Source organism: Oncorhynchus mykiss, chromosome 9, assembly GCF_057628025.1.
Source record: "Oncorhynchus mykiss isolate SJ-2025 chromosome 9, ASM5762802v1, whole genome shotgun sequence".
Classification (NCBI taxonomy): domain Eukaryota; kingdom Metazoa; phylum Chordata; class Actinopteri; order Salmoniformes; family Salmonidae; genus Oncorhynchus; species Oncorhynchus mykiss.
In genome coordinates, this window is record NC_143030.1 from 35,982,577 (window position 1) to 36,007,682 (window position 25,106).

Below are 25,106 nucleotides of genomic sequence, written 5' to 3' on the forward strand. Positions count from 1 at the left end.
AGTTTATGTCTTCACTATTATTCTACAATGTAGAAAATAGTAAAAAAAAATATAATAAACAAAACCCTTGAATAAGTAGGTGTGTCCAAACTTTGGACTGGTACTGTATATGGGTAAGATAGTCTAGCTAGCTACATTTTCAGATGTTACATGTTTCTAATTTTGTCAGAAAGTCGTTTCATTTAAAGTTAAAGTGTACTGTTAGCTAGCTAGCAAACATTAGCTGTCTGGCTCGCTAGCTAACGTTACTTGTATGATCTTATTATTCGCATCTTAGAGCCATTTGCTTTGCTAGCTTTAAAGCCTGATGTTATCTAGCTAACATCGAACCTGGTTGGTTAACTGCCTGCAGATTCATGCAGGATAGTAACGTCATTAGTAGGGATTATGGTTAATTGTTTAGCTAGCTAGACGTCTTAACAAAATACTCCACTATGCAAGTAACCATTTCAATAGAATGTCACTGCGACAACTGTTGATAGACGTAGCTGGTAAATTCGCACTGGCTTTCCATTCTGATTTCAGAGAACTCTCATCTGACTGTGCCAGAGCGCAAAACAACTGATGAATCTATGAATGTTCAACACCCGTTGAATATGGCCGGTGTCAGTAAATGTTGGCGAAAAGCACAAATTGTTGCCAGCAGCACAGTTGCAGTCACCAACGCTCTTGATAACATAAAAACAGCCTAACCAGCTCTGCTAGGGTGGGGAAAATGTTCCGTGAGCTGTTTTCTCATTTGTGTCTGGACAACATTAGCCAGTTAGCTTGGGTGCTTGACTGCTGTTTGGGGAGAACGCTTGGATCAACCCTTAAAGAGATGGGTGGGGCTATAGCATAAGAGGGTGTGAACAATGCTTAATGGGTGTAGACAAAAAAGAGCTCTCCAGTAGGTACCAAAACTTTCAAAGGCCATTTTCTCAAAAGTGATGTTTCAAGTTTATCAACTTTCAAATCAGATTTACTTTCCCATTGTTCCTCAAATGCAGTGTAGCTCTGTGTCTCTGATTTTATCCAATGTAAAAAACACCATTTCAAATTTTGCAACATAAGACCGAATAAAGGCGGTTGGTCACATATACAAGTACAAGGAGTAACGGTACTGAGTCAGTGTCCTGGGATACGAGATAGTTGGGGTGATTAATTGAGGTAATATGTACATGTAGGTTTGGTTAGGTGATTGATTGATTGAAGTACTATGTACACGTAGGTAGGGGTTGAAAAGCAGAAAGTCTGTGTATTCCTTGTTCAGCAGTCTTATGGCTTTGAGGTGGAAACTATTTAAGAGCCTTTTTGTCCCAGACTTGGCACTTCGGTACCGCTTGCCGTACAGTAGCAGAGTTTTATAGACTGTGACTTTGGTGGCTGGAGTCATTGCCAATTTTTCGGGCCTTCCTCTGACACCGCCTGGTTTCGAGGTCCTGCATGGCAAGGAGCTCGGCCCCAGTGATGTACTGGGTCACACACAGTACCCTCTGTTGTGCCTTGCGCTCGGATGCCATGCAGTTGCCATACCAAGTGGTGATTCAGTCAAGAAGCCCTCAATGGTGAAGCTATATAACCTTTTGATTATCTGAGGGCCCATGCCAAATCTTTTCAGCCTCCTTGTGGGGAAAGTGGCATTGTCATTGCCCTCTTCACGACTCTGTTGGTGTGTTTGGACCACGAATGGTCCTTAGTGATGTGGACACTGAGGAACTTGAAGCTCTCGACCATCTCCTACAGCCCCGTCGATGTGATTTCCTGTAGTCCACGATCAGCCCTTAGTCTTGCTGACATTGAGGGAAAGGTTGTTGTTGTACTGCCAGGACTTTGAACTCCCTATAGGCAGTGTCATCGTTGTCGGTGAACAGGGTGTACAGGAGGGGACTAAGCGCACACCCCTGAGGGGCCACCGTGTTGAGAGTCAGCATGGCGGATGTGTTGTTGCCTGCCCTCACCACCAGGGGGTGGCCCGTCAAGAAGTCCAGGTTCCAGTTGCAGAGGGAGGTGTTCAGTCCCAGGGTTCTTAGCTTAAAAATTAGCTTTGAGGGCACTATGGTGTTGAACGCTGAGCTTTAGTCAATGAACAGCATTCTCACTTAAGTGTTACTTTTGTCCAGTGTGGATTGCAAGAGATATCTGTTGGGGCGATATGCTAATTGGAGTGGGTCCAGGATGTCTGGAATGAAGGTGTTGATGTGAGCCATGACCAGCCTTTCAAAGCATTTCATGGCTGCAGATGTGAGTGCTACAGGGCAGTAGTCATGTAGACAGGTCTAATTGAAGCATGTGGGTATTACAGACTTGGGCAGTGAGAGGTAGAACAATGTCAGTAAAATACACTTTCTAGCTGGTCAGTGCATGTTCTGAGTACGCGTCCTGGTAATCCGTACGGCCCTGCAGCCTTGTGAATGTGAACCTATTTAAAGGTCTTACTCACATCGGCTACGGAGAGTGTAATCACACAGTCGTTCAGAACAGCTGGTGCTCTCATGCATGGTTCAGTGTTGCTTGCCTCGAAACGAGCATAGAAGGCATTTAGCTCGTCTGGTAGGCTCGCGATAGTTTGCAAGCCGTGCCATATCCGACGAGCATCTCAGACGGTGTGGTAGGATTCCATTTTAGACCCGTATTGACGCTTTGTTTGATGATTTGTGTCCCGCTCCTTGAAAGGAGTTGCCTGTAATCCATACTTTCTGGTTAGGATATGTTTGTGGTGACTACATCGCCAATGCACTTTTACTGAAGCTGGTGACTGATGTGGGAAACTTCTCAATGCCATCGGATGAATCCCGGGAACATGTTCCAATCTGTGCTAGTGAAACAGTCTTGTAGCTTAGCGTCCACTTCATTGGACCAGTTCCATATTGAGCGCATCACTGGTACTTCCCGTTTGAGTTTTTGCTTGTAACCAGTAATTAACAGGATGGAGTTATGGTTAGATTTGCCAAATGGAGGGTGAGGGAGAGCTTTGTATGCATCCATGCATTTAGAATAGAGGTGATCTAGAGTTTTTCTCTAGTTGCACAGGAGATGTGCTGGCGGAAATGAGGTAAAACAGATTTCAGTTTCCCTGCATTAAAATCGTTGGCCACTAGGAGCGTCACATCTGGGTGAACATTTTCTTGTTTGCTTATGGCCTTATACAGCTTGTTGAGTGTGGTCTTAGCTTTGCTACGTCTTTGGTTTTAAATGATGTTCTAAATTGTTTGGATAAAAGGAAACATTGTGCAGAACCTTTTATTGACCTGTCAAAAGCCTTTGACACAGTGGATCACTCATTACTTTTTCAGAGGATTTAATCAATTGGCCTGGAACAGACTGTGTGTAGCTGGTTTGAAAGTTATTTAAAGGACAGAAGACAGTGTTCAATCGAGTTTTCTGGACATGATTTACCTTTATTTCAACAGGGAAGTCATATTTAGACTAAAGTCTCTTTTGTAAATGAGCCCTGCACAAAACACATACTAACAGATCAAAAGCTTTATCCACATTTTGTTGTAGTACAGCCAGAATTTAAAATGGATGAAATACCCCATAATGTCAAAGGGGAGTGATGTTTTTAAAAATGTTTACAAATTAATAAAAAATGTAAAGCTAAAATGTCTTGAGTCAATAAGTATTCAACCCCTTTGCTATGGCAAGGCTAAATAAGTTAAGGAGTAAAAATGTGCTTAACAAGATGCGTAATAAGTTGCATGGACTCACACATTTATGAAAATGCTTATTCCAGTTACTAATAAGCATGCACCCATTAAGAAAATTACTATAAAATGGTTAAATCCCCATGCATTGATGAGGAATTGAAGAATTGTATGTTTGAGAGGGAGGAGGCAAAATGAATGGCAACACAACCGATTGGCAAATTGAGAAATCACGTGACTAAACTGAATAAAAAGAAGAAGAAAATACACTATGAAACAAAGATAAATGACTTTAAGATTAATAGCAAAATGATTTGGAGCACCTTGAATTACATTTTGGGGAAAAAAGGCAAACTCAGCTCTCAAAGCGGACTGATATGATTTTTTTTAATTGGCAAGATGAGCAACCTTACGCATGACATGCCAGCAACAAACACTGACACTACACATTCAAGTATATCTGACCAAATTATGAAAGACCAGCACTGTACTTTTGAATTTTGTAAAGTGTGTGTGGAAGAACAATGACGAGCCAACTTGGATGGAAAATGACTGAGGATAATATTGAATATTGCCACTCTTTATATTACATTTTTATATAAGGGATCCAACAAGGTTCTATATTTGGTCCATTAATGTTCACTCTCTACATAAACAATATCGGTGATGAGATAAGAAAGTGTCAAATTAATTTATATGCTGATGACACTGTCATGTACTCTATCGCTTCAACGGCTGACCAAGCATTATCACTATTGGAGACAGATTTTAAGATATTACAAGGGTCTTTTATCCAGCTGTTTTAAATGTAAAGAAAACACATTTTATGTTTTTTAATAGGTTCAAAAAGTTGGTTGAAAATACACTTGCACTTATGAGCTTAGATGGTTCTCGAATTAATCAGGTCTCTGCATATTAATACTTAGGGATATGATTGGATGATGAACTGTCTTTTAAAATGCATATTGACGAACTTTGTAAAGGGCTAAAAATCAAGCTAGGCTTCCTCTATATAAACATGGAGTCACCATTGAGACTCCCTGTCTCTTTCACAGGGGAGACCTGCATATACAATTCATAGGACAAAATCAATCAGATACAATTTAAAATACAGCAAAACACAAAGAAAGCCAGTAAGTAAGAAGGTAAATATTAGGGCTGAAAATATTTACCTGTCAAAGTGCAAAAATAAAAGATTGTGACATTTCAGATCTGTGCATTCAGTGAAGACATCAACACTATGAAATAATGCAAATGGGATCATGTAGTAACAAAAAAAAGTATTCACCCTTCGCCTTGACAGCTTTGCACACTTGTTATTCACCTGGAAAGCAATTTCAATTAACAGTTGTGCCTTGTTGGAAGTTCTTTCCTTAAAACCTCTTGGTGTTAGGGGGCAGTATTTTAATTTTTGGAAAAAAATACGTTCCCGTTTTAAACAGGATATTTTGTCAGGAAAAGATGCTAGAATATGCATATAATTGACATCTTTGGATAGAAAACACTTGAACGTTTCCAAAACTGTAAAGATATTGTCTGTGAGTATAACAGAACTGATGTTGCAGGCGAAAGCCTGAGAAAAATCCAATCCGGAAGTGCCCCAGGTTTTGAAAGCGCTGCGTTCCAATGACTCCCTATTCAGCTGTGAATGTACCATCAACGAGCTTACGCTTTCTACGTATTACCCAATGTGTCTACAGCATTGTGACGTAGTTTTACGCATTTCTGTTGAAGAATAGTCCTAGGCGGCAACATTGCGTAAGTGGTCACATGGTGGCTCTGAGAGAGATTCTCGCATAAAATACAGAGGTAGCCATTACTCCAATCGGTCCTAGTGAAAAACAAATTGTCCCGACGGATATATTATCAGATAGATATTAGAAAAACACCTTGAGGATGGATTCTAAACAACGTTTGCCATGTTTCTGTCGATACTATGGAGCTAATTTGGAATATTTTTCGGAGTTGTGGTGACCACAATTATGATGAAAATTACAGGCCTCATCTTTTTAAGTGGGAGAACATGCACAATTGGTGGCTGACTAAATACTTTTTGGCCCCACTGTAGCTGTAATGTACCCTTACTGCTATCACTAATTGGTGGCGTGTTCCACTAAGACGGCAAGGTATGATGGCCGGGATTTCTAATCTCCCTCAGGGCAAGGTTTTTATTTGAAGAAAAACGTGACAAAGTAGATGATTATAAAAATTGATATACAACTTTGTACATAAGTATAGCCTAAACATCTATGTAATATTGCTTATAGTAGCAACAATTATTTTTGTAGGCTACCGGTGATTTTGTGATGTCTCTAAGTTTTGTTATTTTGCTGTGTAATTTCACTGGATATATATTCACCTCAGTATTAAGCCTAAAATTGAGCTAATGAAATATGGACTAAAATACTTAGTCTTTTAACTTAGGCTACACGTCTTGAGCCTGTCTGTCTTCATTGTTTTGTTGCGTAATTACGCACCTGGCCTCTCCGCTGCCTCGGCTATTCCTCTTAAATCTTGTATTCTCTTCTTCTTGTTGGTGTCCTTTTAGTAGTGGTTTCTTTGCAACAATTCGACCCTGAAGGCTTGATTCACGCAGTGTCCTCTGAACTGTTGACTTAATCTCTGAAGCATTTATTTGGGCTGCAGTCTGAGGTGCAGTTAACTCTAATGAACTTATCCTCTGCAGCAGAGGTAACTCTGGGTCTTCCTTTCCTGTGGCGGTCCTCATGACAGCCAGTTTCAACATTCAAAGTTCTTGAAAAGTTCCGCATTGGAGCCTACTGGACTGTCGTTTCTCTTTGCTTATTTGAGCTTTTCTTGCCATAAAATGGACTTGGTATTTTACTAAATAGGGATATCTTCTGTATACCAACCCTACCTTGTCACAACACAACTGATTGGCTCAAACACATGAAAGAAGAAGTTACAGGTCTGTGAGAGCCAGAAATCTTGCTTGTTTGTAGGTGACCAAATACGTATTTTCCACCATAATTTGCAAATAAATTCATTAAAAATCCTACAATGTGATTTTCTGGTTTTGTCTGTCATAGTAGAAGTGTACCTATGATGAAAATTACAGGCCTCTCTCATCTTTTTAAGTGGGAGAACTTGCACAATTGGTGGCTGACTAAATACTTTTTTACCCCACTGTATATTGTGTCTACCAACGCCCTTGGTATAATGTACATTTTCTGAAGCATTATGACAACTCAGCGACACAATGGTAGGAATTAACCGAGCTGGGCTTGAGTCATTGATAAGTCATTGTCTCAACCTGCTAATCCTGCTAAAGCATTCAATGCCAGGATTCAGAGAGGGCAAAGGGTCAGATATGATGGGTATTTTATTAGTGTCTAGTAGAGAATCAATCAGCTCTTTAAAATAATGTTTAAACTGTTCAGAGCTGCCCTTCAGAATGTCATTAAACCCACATGGACTACAATATAATCAATTTCCATATCTTGGTGTAGAACATTCGGGAACAGCTTAGTAATATAATTTATTCAAGATAGGACATTGTTTTTGCACCACCAGGAACAGTCACATTTCTTATCATGGAGCTGCCGAAAATCACTGCTGGCGAGAAGGATGAGGAAATCTGCCCACTTCCACACTTCGGGGAAACTTTTATAGGTGGACAAGAGGCATGATAACTTGAGCCCCGTGTAGGCCTGGTGCAGGCCTCCGACAGATGGAGAAGCATTGCTTGATCCAGAGCAGGGACGGAAAGTTGCCGACACCAACTTCGAAATCGTAGGGGAAGGAGTAGGAACAGCGGCCGGAGACAAAAGGTACCCCCAGCGAAGAAGGTGCAGGAAGATCAGGGTCCAGGGCGGCAAAACTATTCATTGTTTGTATCCGCTCCGGGCCTCTAGTTGGGAGTGTAGCCTGCTTTGCAGGAGGCCACAGTCTTCAGCTTCCATGGCTCGTGAATTGCGACCGTCGTTGATTTGCATGCTCCTCTTACTCCGCTATCAGATGGGGGAGGAGAGGCAGGAGATGGCTCCCCTGGCGAACAAACTCCGGGAAACACCGGCCAGTCGGACAGTGACAAATGACAAGATGGAGATGCATCCAACAAGTGTCCAGCCACCGGCGTAGAAAAGGTAAACATTCCATTGCGTTTTCCCCAGTTTCTTACGTAGGCTTGCGACTCGCTTGATCAAGGAAGCCACTTCATTCCTATAATCCTCGGCAAGCAAACAATTGCCGCTTTGGAACTCTGAGTGATCCAGTTTGTCCCAAAACAATGCCTAATAGATACAGCTCCTACAGCGCTGGAACCATTTATTTACTTCTCCAGACAAAGAGGGCTCCATTGCAAAACTCATCTGGTAGTAACTTCATTAGCTTGATGGCTAGCATCTTAGCTAGCTAGCTATCTAAGGTTAGCAGCTCTGTCAACCAGGCCTAATTCAACCTGTCTGTGTGGAAGGCTTTCCTCAACTTGTGGTGTCCATGCCCTGACAAATTGAGGCTGTTCTGAAAGAAAAACGTGGTGCAACTCAATATTCGGAAGGTGATCCTAATGTTTTTTTTACACTCAGTGTATACGTTTACTGTGAAATATTGAATCACCATTGGTACATTGGTTTAATCACCAAAACACAAAATAATGATATCTTCTCAATGTAGTTATTTTAATGACTAGTTAATCCAATAGCAAAAAATGCAAGATACATGTTTCAAAATTGCCTTTTGAATTTCATGTGCCTATGTACTGTAAATTACAGTACATTACACTGTTTTCACATTAGGCAATACACTTTTACTACCCATTAAAATATCTGTCATTTCACAAGGTGTGATCATTGAAGTCTTTCACAATCATTGATGCAACAAATACAAGCATTGGTCAGATGTAATTTCAACATAGGTGTACTGTAATCATATGAAATAAACAATGTTTAGCAGGCACTAGTTTTCATCAAGCATGTCTTGAGCATTTGTGACCGACCGCCTCGATTCGGTCTTATGTAGCAAAATTTGAAATTGTGTTTTTTACATTTTGTAAAAGAGGAGACTCCGAGCTAGAACATTGTATATTATACACTGCAGATGAGGAACAACAGGAAAGTAATTCTGCTTTGAGAGTTGATGAACTTTCCACCCCACTTTTGAGAAAAATGTTTGTTTGGGTGTTCCTACTGGAGAGCAATTCTTTATCAACACCCATTCAACATCGTTCACACCCTCTTAAGCCTTAGCCCCACCCATCTCTTTAAGGATTCACATGTGAGGCCGTTTATTTGTCACATGCACAGGATACCGAAGGTGTAAATGCTTACTTGATTGTAGCAATATCAAAAACAGAAAGTGTCCAGATAAAAATATTTTAGAAATATTTATAAACATCTAGCTAAGTGGATTGGTCACTATTGTTTAGACATGTACATATGTTCATGAAATAGAATAGATGGCCATAATCCCCCCCAGACACACCTGGCTAATTTGACGGGTCATGTAATAATCCGGTGAAAGTGGAGTCTTTTGTTTAGACATGCAACTAGCTAGCTAGCTAAACAATCAATCGGCATAATCACAACTCATACTACTACCGATACAAACATTGTCATAGCTGTAGTATGAATCTGCAGGTAGCCAAAGTTAACAATCTAGGTTCAATGTTAACTAGCAATGCAAATGGTTTTCTGATTCCAATAATATTACTACACAGATCATACCTGTAATGTTAGTTAGCGAGCCAGCAAGCAAACATTTGCTAGCTAACTAACAGTATGCTTTAACCAGTTAGAGCTCTAGGGGCGCTATTTCATTTTTGGATAAAAAACGTTCCCGTTTTAAGCGCGATATTTTGTCACGAAAAGATGCTCGACTATGCATATTCTTGACAGTTTTGGAAAGAAAACACTCTGAAGTTTCAGAATCTGCAAAGATTTTGTCTGTAAGTGCCCCAGAACTCATTCTACAGGCGAAACCAAGATGATGCATCACCCAGGAATTAGCAGAATTTCTGAAGCTCTGTTTTCCATTCTCTCCTTATATGGCTGTGATTGCGCAAGGAATGAGCCTACACTTTCTGTCGTTCGCCCAAGGTCTTAGCAGCATTGTGACGTATTTGTAGGCATATCATTGGAAGATTGGCCATAAGAGACTACATTTTCCAGAGGTCCGCCCGGTGTCCTTTGTCTAAATTTGTGCGTAATCTTCAGGTGCGGTCATTTTCTCCTGGGATTCAGGAGAGAAAGCATGTTTCCAAGAACGATGTATCAATGAAGAGATATGTGAAAAACACCTTGAGGATTGATTCTAAACAACGTTTGCCATGTTTTCAGTCGATATTATGGAGTTAATTTGGAAAAAAGTTTGCGTTTTGAGGACTGAATTTATGGATTTTTTTTGGTAGCCAAATGTGATGTATAAAACGGAGCTATTTCTAATACACAAGGAATCTTTTTGGAAAAACTGAGCATCTGCTATCTAACTGAGAGTATCCTCATTGAAAACATCAGAAGTTCTTCAAAGGTAAATGATTTTATTTGAAGGCTTTTATGTTTTTGTTAATGTTGCGTGCTGGATGCTAACGCTAATGCTAACGCTAAATGCTAACGCGAAATGCTAACTCTAGCTAGCTACTTTTACACAAATGATTGTTTTCCTATGGTTGAGAAGCATATTTTGAAAATCTGAGATGACAGTGTTGTTTACAAAAGGCTAAGCTTGAGAGATGGCATATTTATTTCATTTCATTTGCGATTTTCATAAATAGTTAACGTTGTGTTATGCTAATGAGCTTGCTGATAGATTTACACAATCCTGGATACAGGGGTTTTTTCATAGCTAAACGTGACGCAGAAAACGGAGCGATTTGTCCTAAACAAATAATCTTTCAGGAAAAACTGAACATTTGCTATCTGAGAGTCTCCTCAATGAAAACATCTGAAGTTCTTCAAAGGTAAATGATTTTTTTGAATGCTTTTCTGTTTTTTTGTGTAAATGTTGCCAGCTGAATGCTAATGCTAAATGCTACGTTAGCCATCAATACTGTTACACAAATGCTTGTTTTGCAATGGTTGAGAAGCATATTTTGAAAATCTGAGATGACAGTGTTGTTAACAAAAGGCTAAGCTTGAGAGCTAGCATATTTATTTCATTTCATTTGCGATTTTCATGAATAGTTAACGTTGCGTTATGGTAATGAGCTTGAGTCTGTATTCACGAACCCGGATCCGGGATGGGGAGATCAGAAAGGTTAACTTGCAATAAAAATGATTTTCTGACAAAATAAATTTATATCTGAAAATGTAGTTAGACTTATACCCACATACATGGATGAACGCTTCACGGCAGACTGGAACCATTTAAGTCTGTTTTGTTTGTAGCTACATCTTGTTTGGGCATCGTTGTGTCAAGTCACTCCAGTTCACACTGACTGTGGTGTGTGCAGAAAGTTGCCCATCCCTTTTTCTCCAACTGATCTGTCGATAGCGCTTGCTTAATTTAGGGCTTCAATGTTGTTGAGAAAAGTAGCAAAACTTTTGTAGTTCTCGATGCCTAATGTTATATCTTTCAAAAATGGTATAAAGGACTGTCAACACATACTGAACAGCTCACATTATATACAGAAGCATGCTACATGGCAGATCAATCCAAACTCATCTCCCGGCATGTCAAGCCATCCATTATCTCAGCCAATCATGGCTAGCGGGAAGGTTCCTTGCTTTTTCCTTGGCTAAACCAACCAGTCTCGTAATTTAACAATTGTATTCATATTTATGGATGGAATACAAGTGTGTTAATTCTTGATACTACCCACCCCGCATGCGGGTGCGTAATCATAGCCTCAAACGAATTAGCATAACACTGTGGCCATATATATCCCTAGAAAATGTTACTATTCATGAAAATCACAAATTAAATATATTGAGACACAGCTTAGCCTTTTGTTAATCACACTGTCATCTCAGATTTTCAAAATATGCTTTACAGCCAACGCTAGACAAGCATTTGTGTAAGTTTATCATGGCATAATGCTATGCTAGGCTCTGCTAACAGCAGGCAACATTTTCACGAAAATCAGAAAAGCAATCAAATTAAATCATTTAGATTTGAAGAACTTCGGATGTTTTCACTCAGGAGACTCCCAGTTAGATAGCAAATGTTCCTTTTTTCCAAAAATAATATTTTTGTAGGCGAAATAGCTCCGTTTGTTCTTCACGTTTGGCTGACAAATCGACCGGAAAATGCGGTCACTACAACGCCAAACCTTTTTCCAAATTAGCACCATAATATCGACAGAAACATGGCAAACGTTGTTTAGAATCAATCCTCAAGGTGTTTTTCACATATCTATTCGATAAAATATCCACCGGGACAATTGGTTTCTCATAAGAAGCGATTGGAAAAATGGCTACTTGGGTACTTTCCGCAAGATTTTCTGCGGGAGCCATCATGTGACCACTTGCTCAATATGGTCCCTTACGGCTATTCTTCAACATAAATGCGTAAAAAGACGCCACAATGCTGTAGACACCTTGGGGAATACGTAGAAAGAGTAAACTCATTCGTAGCCCATTCACAGAGGAGTCATTGGCATGCAGGGCTTTCAAAATATTGGGCACTTCCTGGTTGGATTTTTATCTGGGTTTCGCCTGTACCATCAGTTCTGTTACACTCACAGACAATATCTTTGCAGTTTTGGAAACGTCAGAGTGTTTATTATCCAAAGCTGTCGAGCATCTTGTCATGACAAGAACGTTTTTTTTCCAAAAATGAAAATAAAGCCCCCTAGTTACAAAAGGTTTTAAGTAACATGAAAGTTCACATGTTCTAGAAGGTATTTCTGCCAAAAGCGCATTTTGATAAACATTTATTTTTTATGTTCAAATGCCACTCCTCTGAAGTAGTGACATGCGACATACTCCTAGTTTCCTGAAACAAGTCACATTTGGTCATATGTTCTCATCAACATCGCAGTAAATGTCCTCATTGTTCATGCACCTCGGGAAAAACCTTTTGGCATGGCGAATCCAGATTCATGTCATTGCATTCCTCATCAATGGCTTGAAGGAGGGTGGTACTCTCATGGGATGGTACTCTCAATGTATTGTATTTTACAGTGTAGTAGTGTACTTGTGTATTGTAGTGGTCCTGTACGTGGCTCGTTTCTTAAGCACGAGCAACACCAGAGTTCTAGTCACACAAATGTGTGGACTCGCTGTTGTTCATTTGGATAAAAGAGTTGGCTACGTAAATAGCATATATTACAGTACTTTATTGGCCAATACATTTTAAGTAAAGAAGTGTGACTCCCCACCCCATCAAAAACAGCCCAGCAACTTCATTTTGGATACATGTTTACTGTATAGGGGATGGATTTCTTAGATGTTTCTTGGACTTTCTGGATCATTTGGGTATTGTTATTGTATTAATATTATATTACTGCACTGTAGGAGCTAGAAACACAAGCATTTCGGCGCAGCTATTGTAACATCTGCTAATCTGTGTACGCGACCAATTGATTTGATCTTGTCAATATGATTTATTTTTATTTATTTGAAATGCAATCATAATAGTCATCATCAAAGTAGTACGCTCAAATATACAGTACCAGTCAAAAGTTTGGACACACCTACTCATTCAAGTTTTTTTCTTTATTTTTTACTATTTTCTACAATGTAGAATAATAGTGAAGACATCAAAACTATGAAAAAACACATATGTAATCATTTTAGATTTTAGATTCTTCAAAGTAGCCACCCTTTGCCTTGATGACAGCTTTGCACACACTTGGCATTCTCTTAACCAGCATCACCTGGAATGCTTTTCCAACAGTCTTGAAGGAGTTCCCACATATGCTGAGCACTTACTTGTTGGCCGCTTTTCCGTCACTCTGTGGTCCAACTCATCCCAAACCATCTGAATTGGGTTGAGGTCAGGTCATCTGATGCAGCACTCCATCACTCTCCTTCTTAGTCAAATAGCCCTTACACAGCCTGGAGGTGTGCTGGGTCATTGTCCTGTTGAAAAACAAATGATAGTCCCACTAAGCACAATCAAGATGGGATGGTGTATCGTTGCAGAATGCTGTTGTAGCCATGCTGGTTAAATGTGCCTTGAATTCTAAATAAATCACAGACAGTGTCACCAGCAACACACCCCCACACCATCACACCTCATATTCCATGCCTCAGGGTGGGAACCACACATGTGGAGATCATCCGTTCATCTACTCTGCGTCTCACAAAGACACGGCGGTAGGAACCAAAAATCTCATATTTGGACTCATCAGACCAAAGGACATTTCCACCGGTCTAATGTCCATTGCTCATATTTCTTGGCCCAGGCAAGTATCTTCTTATTATTGGTGTCCTTTAGTAGTGGTTTCTTTGTAGCAATTCGACCATGAAGGCCTGATTCACACAGTCTCTTCTGAACAGTTGATGTTGAGATGTGTCGGTTACTTGAACTCTGTGAAGCATTTATTTTGACTGCAATCTGAGGTGCAGCAGAGGGAACTTTGGGTCTTCCTTTCCTGTGGCGGTCCTCATGAGAGCCAGTTTCATCATAGAGCTTGATGGTTCTTGAAATGTTTCGCATTGACTGACCTTCATGTCTTAAAGTAATGATGGACTGTCATTTCTCTTTTTGAGCTGTTCTTGCCATAATATGGACTTGGTCTTTCACCAAATAGGGTTATATTCTGTATACCACCCATACCTTGTCACAACACAACTGATTGGCTCAAATGCAGTAAGAAGGAAAGACTTCCACAAATTAACTTTTAACAAGGCACACCTGTTAATTAAAATGCATTCCAGGTGACTACCTCATGAAGCTGGTTGAGAGAATGCCAAAGTGTGCAAAGCTGCCATCAAGGCAAAGGGTGGCTACTTTAAAGTATCTCACATTTTGATTTGATTAAAACTTTTTTGATTACTACATTATTCCGTAGTTTTGATCTATTCAATATTACTCTACAATTTAGAAAAATAGTAAAAAATTAAGAAATACCCTTGAATGAGTAGGTGTGTTGTAATTGTCACTTGAAAATGTGCCTAGACTTGAAAAACTGCCTTTTTGACCAGTTTTGAGTTTTTTACTAAGAGTTGAGAAAATGTACCACATACTTGTGAAATATGCACCAAGGTGATTGAAAAAAACTTAAGCAAGCATGAAAAAGCTTCCCTCAACTGATTTTCATCGCAAACGCCTAATATTTCCAATGTTTCTTTTCTTAGCTAAGAAAAATCAGCACAACTTAATCAATATCAAGAAATACATCAGGAGGGGAAAAAAGCTGTACAAAACAGTATTAGTGTTTAATTTGAAACAGTGGTTGGTGTGAATTTTTGACTGTTTATGAAACTTCCCCAACTGAATGTTGGTTTTATAGCCTCTTTCACCATTGAAAAAACAAATGGGTGTACATTAAACACATTTTTTCATGCTATGACTCAGCTCCAGTGGAAGGCCCTAAATGCTGTGATTGCTCTGTCAACAAATATTCCTAATTTCAGGGAATTAATGGCTCGCTGAAGGTCTGTTGGTTTTATGAGTTTGGAGAGGAAAGATAACCTTTTGTCTATTAAAACAGGGCCTTGTTCATTACAGAATGTTGCACTGTCTTTCCAGTGAGAGATGCTCACTGCCGCTGAGTAGATGTAAAAAAAACAAAACAAAACAAAAAATTATATGTATTTATTTCCGTGAGAGTAAACTGTGGGCCACAGGGCTTGGGTTACAGTATTGAGGTTCCATTGAGGTGAACTCTTGGGGTTCAAAGCAAGTGGAGGGGGGGTAGTGTTCTGACTAGGAAAATAAACGGGAAGCTGTCTGAATGTCAACATGTCCCAACCGACGGTGAAGCGACGACACATTATTTTTGTTTCCACTCAGGAGCACCAGAGAGACACTAAGGCCATTCAGCATTCACATGAAACTCATCTGCAGAGTTGGTTAGGTCTTACAGGTTCCTCATTAAATACTGTGGGGCCATACTTGCGAACATAAGAATCAGTTTTAATTCAAAAAGTTGCTCTGGCTCAAAATGCACATCAGCAAATGAAAATCGTCAATATGCTTGCATGTAATAGAACGTTGTAGTTGGTCCCATCAGATAACCTGGCACACGTTAGCCCTATGGTAACATCACCCGATGACAGTGATTATGTCCTGGAACAAAGTTAAGCGTCAGCCAATCAAATAAAAAATTAAAACATTTCACATGCGCCAAATGCTTACTTATACAAGCCCTTAATCAACAATGCAGTTAAGAAAAATATCCCCCATACAAATGAAAAAAACATTACAAAATTACAATATCAATAAAAACAGTTTAACAAATAATTAAGAGCAGCAGTAAAATAACAATAGAAACGCTATATGCAGGGGGTACCGGTACAGAGTCAATGTGCGGGGGCACCGGTTAGTCGAGGTAAATGAGCCTATCAAAGATCTTAAACTATAAGGGCATAGAGGTGAGACCCAAATGCAGACACAGGAGGCAGATGGTTGAGCTCCGATATTTATTACACCAAAAGAGGTAGGCAAAAGGCAGGTCGGGGACAGAGTTCATAAAACAGGTCAGAGTCCAAACAGTACCAGGGGATAGGCAGGCTCGAGGTCAGAACGGGCAGAGTGGTCAGGCAAGCGGATTCTGTATCAGGACAGGCAAGGGTCAAAACCAGGAGGGCTAGGAAAGAAAAACTGAGACTGGGAAAAATAGGAGCTAGGAGAAATGCTGGTAGACTTGGTAAAACAAGACGAACTGGCACAGAGAGACCGGAAACACAGGGATAAATACACCGGAGACTAATGGGGAAAACAGGAGACACCTGGAGGTGGGTGGAAACGATCACCAAGACAAGTGAAATAGAACAGGGAGTGACATAAACTTTATATCCACCAACCAATGGCATTTCTTGAAATAGGTCATCTTTGGCTACCAGAGGGATATTTTAAACCTACAAATTCAAGGTTGACTTCTTTTCAGTTAGCCCGTAACAAAATGTTGTGCACCAATATTGCATTGATGCTTCCTTGACTTGGCTACTGGCTACTAGTAGGCCTACAAACGTTAGACAAAATGTTCACGTTTTTGCATAAATAATAAAAGCCCACACGTTCGTGTGCTTTCACAAAAGATGTAAAACATGCACCTTTATATTTATATGTCTTAAAGAGAAGTCGAAGACACTCGTGGTCTTGTCAAATACAGTGAGGCAAAAAAGTATTTAGTCAGCCACCAATTGTGCAAGTTCTCCCACTTAAAAGATGAGAGAGGCCTGTAATTTTCATCATAGGTACACTTCAACCTATAAACAAGAAAGATTTCTGGCTCTCAGACCTGTAACTTCTTCTTTAAGAGACTCCTCTGCCCTCCACTCATTACCTGTATTAATGGCACCTGTTTGAACTTGTTATCAGTATAAAAGACACCTGTCCACAACCTCAAACAGTCACACTCCAAACTCCACTATGGCCAAGACCAAAGAGCTGTCAAAGGACACCAGAAACAAAATTGTAGACCTGCACCAGGCTGGGAAGACTGAATCTGCAATAGGTAAGCAGCTTGGTTTGAAGAAATCAACTGTGGGAGCAATTATTAGGAAATGGAAGACATACAAGACCACTGATAATCTCCCTCGATCTGGGGCTCCACGCAAGATCTCACCCCGTGGGGTCAAAATGATCACAAGAACGGTGAGCAAAAATCCCAGAACCACACGGGGGACCTAGTGAATGACCTGCAGAGAGCTGGGACCAAAGTAACAAAGCCTACCATCAGCAAGGGCATTGACGATGAAACGTGGCTGGGTTGTTCAGCATGACAATGATCCCAAACACACCGCCCGGGCAACGAAGGAGTGGCTTCGTAAGAAGCATTTCAAGGTCCTGGAGTGGCCTAGCCAGTCTCCAGATCTCAACCCCATAGAAAATCTTTGGAGGGAGTTGAAAGTCTGTGTTGCCCAGCAACAGCCCCAAAACATCACTGCTCTAGAGGAGATGTGCATGGAGGAATGGGCCAAAATACCAGCAACAGTGTGTGAAAACCTTGTGAAGACTTACATAAAATGTTTGACCTCTGTCATTGCCAACAAAGGGTATATAACAAATAAATTGAGATAAACTTTTGTTATTGACCAAATACTTATTTTCCACCATAATTTGCAAATAAATGAATCAAAAATCCTACAATGCGATTTTCTGGATTTTTTTTCTCATTTTGTCTGTCATAGTTGAGGTGTACCTATGATGAAAATTACAGGCCTCTCATCCTTTTAAGCGGGAGAACTTGCACAATTGATGGCTGACTAAATACTTTTTAGCCCCACTGTAAGTAACCTAATTTGTGTCCCTCTAACTGCCCTGAATGCCTCTGCTGATCAGAAAGCTATTGTATGCAGTAATCATGTGCCTATGAACCAGAGTTATACTGTTAGCACTGAGGCGATGAGCCCTACAAGGAAGACCACTGTGTACAACTCACCCTGCACTAACATAAATAACATGAGCTTGTATATTTCTACTAAGCTTCCCAGTAAAGCAATGAAAACAATGAAGCATCTTAGAAAAGTGCAGAAAATAGCCCACGTTAACATCTGTAGCTTAAGAAACAAGGTTCATGAAATCAATAACTTGCTAGTAATAGATTACATTCATTCATCTCTGAAAGTCACTTAGATAATACCTGATACAGTGGTAGCAATACATGGTTATAACATCTACAGAAAATACAGAAATGCCAATGGTGGAGGTGTTGCTGTTTTATATTCAAAACTGCATTCCTGTAAAGCTTAGAGAGGATATCATGTTAAATACTGTTAAAGTAATTTGGCTACAGGTTTATCTTACTCACCTAAAGCCCATTCCTGTGGGAGGCTGCTATACCCCACCAAGTGCAAACAGTCAGTATATGGATAACGTGTGAAATACTTGGTATGTGATATCAACAGAGAGTTAGATTTTCTGGACAAATTAAATATTGAATGGTTTTCATCAAGCTGCCCACTCAAGAAAAAGCTTCAAACTGTAAGCAGTGCCTGCAACCTGGTTTAGGATATTAGTCAACCTACCAGGGTAGTTACAAACAGCACAGGAATTAAATCATCAACATGTATTGATCACATCTTTACTAATGCTGCAGAAATTTGCTTGAAAGCAGTATCCAAATCCATTAGCCATTTCTAGGAAAACCAAAGTTCCAAAGGCTGTGTATAAGAGCTCATACAATACATTTTGTAGTGATTCCTATGTTGTTGATGTAAATCATATTTGTTGGTCCCTAGTGTGTAATAAGGAGGAACCAGACGCTGCACTTGACACATTTATGAAAAAGCTTTATTCCAGTTACTAATAAGCATGCACCCATTAAGAAAAGCATTAAGAAAAGGATTGCAAAAACATTTAAATCGCTATGGATTGATGAGGAATTGAAAAATTGCATGGTTGAGAAGGATGAGGCTAAAGGAATGGCAAATAAGTCTGGCTGCACAACCGATAAAGAATGATAGTAAAAAGCTTTGGAGCACCTTAAATGAAATGTTTGTCAACAAGGCAAACTCAGCTCCATGCTTCATTGAATCACATGGCTCATTCATTACAAAACCCACTGACATTGCCAATGACTTTAATGAATTTTTGGCAAGATTAGCAAATGTATGCATGATATGCCAGCAACAAAAGCTAACACTACATATCCAAGTTTAACTGATCAAATTATGAAAGAGAAAAATTGTGATTTTGAATTCTGTAAAGTGAGTGTGGAACTTGGATGGAAAATTACTGAGGATAATAGCAGACGATATTTCCACTCCTATTTGCCATTTCTTCAATTTAAGCCTACTAGAAAGTGTGTGCCCTCAGGCCTGGAGAGAAGCAAACGTTATTTGAGTTTCCATGAATATCTGTCATATGGTGCCATAAGATTTAAGGAAGTAGCCTAAACAGTAGTCTATTTAGATAAATCTAGCCTCACACAGACAATGTTTCCAGTAGAAAACCCTATATTCTTCAGAAGTTGTAAATGTTTTTCTTCCATTGTCCTTGATGTTTGACATAAACCACGTCCAGTGGGTGTTATTTTTGGCCACTCATATGTTTTAGGAACATAAGATAAGCGAGAGTTGAGATCTACTCAAAATAAACTTTTCAAATTGCCGTGGAAAATTGCAAGATTATGTTGTTACATTTGACAGTGTGTGTGTTCACTGAAAATGGGCATCAGATGGGGCGGCAGGGTAGCCTAGTGGTTAGAGAGTTGGATAAGTAACCGGAAGGTTGCAAGTTCAAATCCCCGAGCTGACAAGGTACAAATCTGTTCTGCCCCTGCAGTTAACCCACCCACTAGGCCGTCATTGAAAATAAGAATTTGTTCTTAACTGACTTGCCTAGTTAAATAAAGGTAAAAAAATCAATAAAAATGGCACTGACAGAGGAGATTTACGATGTCTTTGGGTAATAAAGCCTAAAGGGCATTCCAGATAGTAAAGGTAATGCTTTTGTGCCCGTACCAGGGTGAGACGGGTTCCAGTTTGGAGTAGGAGGGGGCCAGACTTTACAATGAGAACTGTCTATGTTTTATAGATAACTTTCATACAAATCTTAACCTTTGTGAACTGTTCTTAAGATCTGTGGTTTGTCATGTAAGTTGAGAGGGGTGTATCTTGGCTATAAAAGATCTTTGTACTTTTCTGATGGTACTTTTCAATGGTTCATTAGAGATCATTGAAAGTCAAAGGCTATTGCAAAGCTTATTAAATATGTAATTTAAGTATAACTCTGACTGGTGTGTAGTTTGTAACTCTCCTCATTTGGTAAAGCAGAAAAATGCCACCACAACATACAGTATGTTCTGAAATATGTAATGGAGGTAAGCGAGAGAGATCATATGCACTAAAATATGAATGCTTTTTTTTGGCAGAAATGCCTTCTTGAACATAATAAACTTGCTAGCCATCTGTAAATATGAATAAAATTGTTAAATTCTAGCAATGCTACCAAATACTTATTGACTGTATGTAAACTTCTGACCCACTGGGAATGTGATGAAAGAAATAAAAGCTGAAATAAAATCACTCTAGTATTATTCTGACATTTCACATTCTTAAAATAAAGTGGTGATCCTAAAACAGGGATTTTTACTAGGATTAATGTCAGAATTGTGAAAAGCTAAGGTCTATGTAAACTTCCGACTTCAACTGTACTATTGCTAAAATAATCATTTGGTTGGGTTCATGAAGGTGTTAGCTAACACTAGATTACGATTTTGTTTTCATTTCAAATAACAAAATATAATTTTCATTTGTTTATGTTACTGAATGAGATATGGAAAAAAAATTCAACTGTTCAAAATGTTTATTCATGGAGTGCCTTTGTTACAACTATGAAACAGAAACCATCCATGTTAGAACACGGTAACAGCTGCTTTTTATAAAGATTTTTGTTTTTCACAAAATATCCCAACTATTATCCCAAAACACGCGGCCAAATGATGAAAACAGTAGCCTAAACATCATTGGAAGCGTAATATAGCCTACACCACAATAAATCCATTATTTATTTTTAGACCGGTGTAAAGAAACATGATATGAAGAAAATGTAGTCTATTTCAGAAGAACAGAATAGCATACTCGGAGTTGTCCTTGTGTTAGGCTTTGATCTGGCTTCGCCATATGGCTGTGGGCTACACTAGTTCATTTAGCAGACAAGATTTGCTTCGAATTCCATGGCATTATTTTATAGTATGTATACATTTAGACATTTAGACAAAGCAGAATTAAAATATAAATTATATTTTATCCAAACAATTTGAGAGAGTGTGTGCACATGCGGCTATTCTGTATTGAGTGGGTTAACAAAGAAATCAAATCAAATTTGTTTAAAAAGCCCTTCTTAGATCAGCTGATATTTCAAAGTCCTGTACAGAAACCCAGCCTAAAAACCCAAACAGCAAGCAATGCAGGTGTAGAAGCACGGTGGCTAGGAAAAACTCTCTAGAAATGCCAAAACCTAGGAAGAAACCTAGAGGAACCAGGCTATGAGGGGTGGCCAGTCCTCTTCTGGCTGTGCTGGTTGGAGATTATAACAGAACATGGCCAAGATGTTCAAATGTTCATTAATGACCAGCATGGTCAAATAATAATAATAGGTACTTTATATGCTTAATCTAGAGTTATTAACATAATTTTAGTTGTTCTACAAACGTTGGGCTATGTGTTTTGATTGTTAATACATTGTAAGGCTGCATGATGCGTCAATAATGATGATTTGAAAAAAGTTGCTTGAAAGGCATGAGCTCTGCTTTGTTTTTTTTACGCAGGCTGTGCACACTTCATTCACAATTTGACAAGCACTTGATAATGCATGGAATTTCCCGGTGGCATCCCCTTTGTGTGGCCGTAATGCACCTTAAAAAAAACATGCTTTTGCGGCTAGTGGCCGTTGAGCCTTTGGCCAAGAGTGCTGCGTTGTGCCCTTCTCCCTCAGTGCTGTGTGCTCCCAAGGAACTCTCACCCACATGGCTCTCGATCACGTGATCGGGTCTTCCTCACAGGCTACAAGTGAAGACAGACACATTGGGGACACAACTGCACCTGTCCTTAACCAATTACAAGGTGCATATTGAAGATATTAGAAGAACTGTCCACATTTACTTTTCATCAGCCAATAAGATGAGTAGGCCTAACGAACAGCTAAAGCAATAGCTTATGTCAATCTACCATCCCCCATAGTACAATGGTTAACCTTTTCTGTGCAATAAATAAATATTACAACATAGTCTGGGACAGTTGTGGGATGCGATAGATCCCAAGTTAATACAATCACTAGCATAAAAAAAACTGGGATATAAGGATGAATGTTCCATTAGCGGGAAAACACCATTATCAAAAGTGACCGCAAATGTGATTTCTTTATGAAATATCTACATAGGCGTACAGAGGCCTATTATCAGCAACCATCATTCCAGTTTTGTGATTGGCTTTGATATTCACGTATTGATTGCTCCTACCGGAGCGGCATTTGTTATCAAAATGAGAAAGCCACAAAGTTAGAACAGCTATGTTATCTAGTGGAAATCACTCTGTCATTTCCTCCCTTACAAAAAAAAGATTGCAGTTAAAGTACAGTAACTAAAAAATTACTGCAGTAAAAAAAAGTGTTATTTTGGATGCTGTATTTGCAACATACTGCGGTTATACTGCACTCTGACTGCAATATTTTTTGTAAGGGCTGGTTGAAAAAAATTCTACACTGTTTGCTCAATTTCAGTTTATGTGAGAAAGCAAGCACTGAATAGTGTAGGGAATCATTGTGTCATCTTAATCACTAGTTTTAAATGTACACAACTGTTATGAGGCCCCAGCCATTTACATTTGTTGGTTGTTCTCAATAAGGTTATTTTATTCTGGCAACTCTTCCAAAGAGACTATTGGCATGGATGTGCCGTCTGATTGTAGATTTGGAGAGGAGCCGAAGATGTGTCCAAGTACTGTAATTCTCCAACTTTGGCCCATGGATTTTTCTTTGCTTCCTGAACCATCTTTTTCACTGTGCCTGGGGGAAAGATACACTTGCGTCCAATACCAGGCAAGTTTACCACCGTTTCAGTGATTTTAAACTTTTTCATTTTTCCCTAATATTGGTAAGAGGTATATATTATTACTATACACATTGCCTGATTTATGAAGGTCAACAACCGTTTGTCTATTTTTATGTGGGAGTTCTTTGCCTTTTCCATGGTGATGGGAAAACATTTTTTCTCTAAATTGCAACCATTGGTAACACTGGTTTTCAGTTCAGGAAGACTGTTTATTGATAAAGGCGCCTTTGTCTGGCACCCACAGGTGATGTCTATTTAGGAAGAGGTCCCATTCAAACCCCAGAGGATATCCAACCTTGTGAATGTCTCAAGAGATTTCTGGATCCAAATACCTTAATTTGTGCCCCATATCGTGCTCTTCCAATGGCCAGTTTATTAGGTACACCACCCCATCCAGGAAAATGGTTCGCTCCTACACAGTGAGTCACGTTGCCGTGGCTTGCTACATAATGCAGGCAGACAGGCATCGAAGCATTAAGTTACTGTACAACTGAACATTAGAATGGGCAAAATTAGTGACCTAAGCGACTTTGAAAGCGGTATGATCGTCGGTGCCAGGCGCACCAGATTCTGTATCTCAAACGGCCGACCTCCTAGACTTTTCACGCACGACAGTATCTAGAGTTTAGCGAGAATGGTGCGACAAACAAAAAAACATCCAGTCAGCGGCAGTCCTGTGGGCAAAAAAAGCTTGTTGATGAGAGGTCGAAGGAGAATTGCAATAATCATCAGGCAGGACACAACAGACAAATAACGGTGCAGGCAATACCACAGTGGTGAGCAAAACGGCATCTTGGAACGCACAGCTCGTCGGGTCCTTGTCATGGATGGGCTATTGCAGCAGAAACTCACACCCGGTTCCACTCCTATGAGCTAAAAACAATAAGAAGCGGCTCCAATGGGCATATGATAACCAACACTGGACAATTGAGGAGTGGAAAAACCATGGCCCCATTCTGCCTGGTGTCAACAGTACAGTCTGATGGCAGTGATGTAATGTGTGGAGATTGTTTTCCTAGCACACGTTAGGTCCCTTGATACCAACGTTTCTATGTCCTGAAGAATTCAGGCTGTTCTGGTGGCAAAGGGTGGTCTGACCTGGTACTAGATGTGTACCTAATAAACTGTCCACTATAGTATACATATTTAGCCTCCATTCAATGTCGCGATACCAAGTTGAGAAGCCAGCTTTCAGATGCAATTGGAATGGAGTTGTTAGCCTATAGCACTCAAAAGTTAGAGCTTAAAACTTCCTAAGATGGGCAAAATAACCGAGACACTGAACAGAGGAACTCTGCCTAGAAGGCCAGCATCCCGGAGTCACCTTTTCACTGTTGACTTTGAGACTGGTGGTTTGCTGGTACTATTTAATGAAGCTGCCAGTTGAGGACTTGTGAGGCGTCTGTTTCTCAAACTAGACACTCTAATGTACTTGTTTTCTTGCTCATTTGTGCACCGGGGCCTCCCACTCCTCTTTCTGGTCTGGTTAGAGCCCGTTTGCGCTATTCTGTACACAGCGTTGTACGAGATCTTCAGTTTCTTGGCCATCTCACATGGAATAGCCTTCATTTCTCAGAACAAGAATAGACTGACAAGTTTCAGAAGAAAGTTATTTGTTTCTGGCAACTTTGAGCCTGTAATCGAACCCACAAATGCTGATGCTCCAGATACTCAACTAGTCTAAAGAAGGACAGTTAATGATCAATTAGCCTTTTAAAATTATAAACTTGGATTAGCTAATACAACGTGCCATTGGAACACAGGAGTGATGAAATCAAATCAAATGTATTTATATAGCCCTTCGTACATCAGCTGATATCTCAAAGTGCTGTACAGAAACCAAGAAGAAAATGACAACCTAAATAGGATCCCCAATCAGAGACAACGATAAACAGCTGTCTCTGATTGGGAACCAA

At 39.7% G+C, this 25,106-nt stretch overlaps 1 long non-coding RNA gene and 1 other non-coding gene across 3 annotated transcripts in view; one reads left to right on the forward strand and one right to left on the reverse strand.

Moving 5' to 3' along the window:
• The window catches only part of LOC110531933 (uncharacterized), a 140,757-nt gene that overhangs the window by 13,257 nt on the left and 102,394 nt on the right, over positions 1-25,106 (reverse strand). The window contains exon 3 of one of the 2 annotated variants that reach the window (XR_016483216.1): positions 9,806-13,606. The exons of the other annotated variant lie outside the window; for it this stretch is intronic. This is a non-coding gene — a transcript (uncharacterized LOC110531933). Of the gene's footprint in view, positions 1-9,805; positions 13,607-25,106 lie in introns of those variants that run through there. 2 annotated transcript variants of the gene reach the window in all.
• LOC149980897 (uncharacterized) overlaps positions 9,974-25,106 on the forward strand; it is a 31,951-nt gene continuing 16,818 nt past the window's right edge. Inside the window, exons 1-2 of the long non-coding RNA XR_016483217.1 lie at positions 9,974-10,112; positions 10,481-10,542. This is a non-coding gene — a long non-coding RNA (uncharacterized LOC149980897). The remainder of the gene's footprint in view (positions 10,113-10,480; positions 10,543-25,106) is intronic.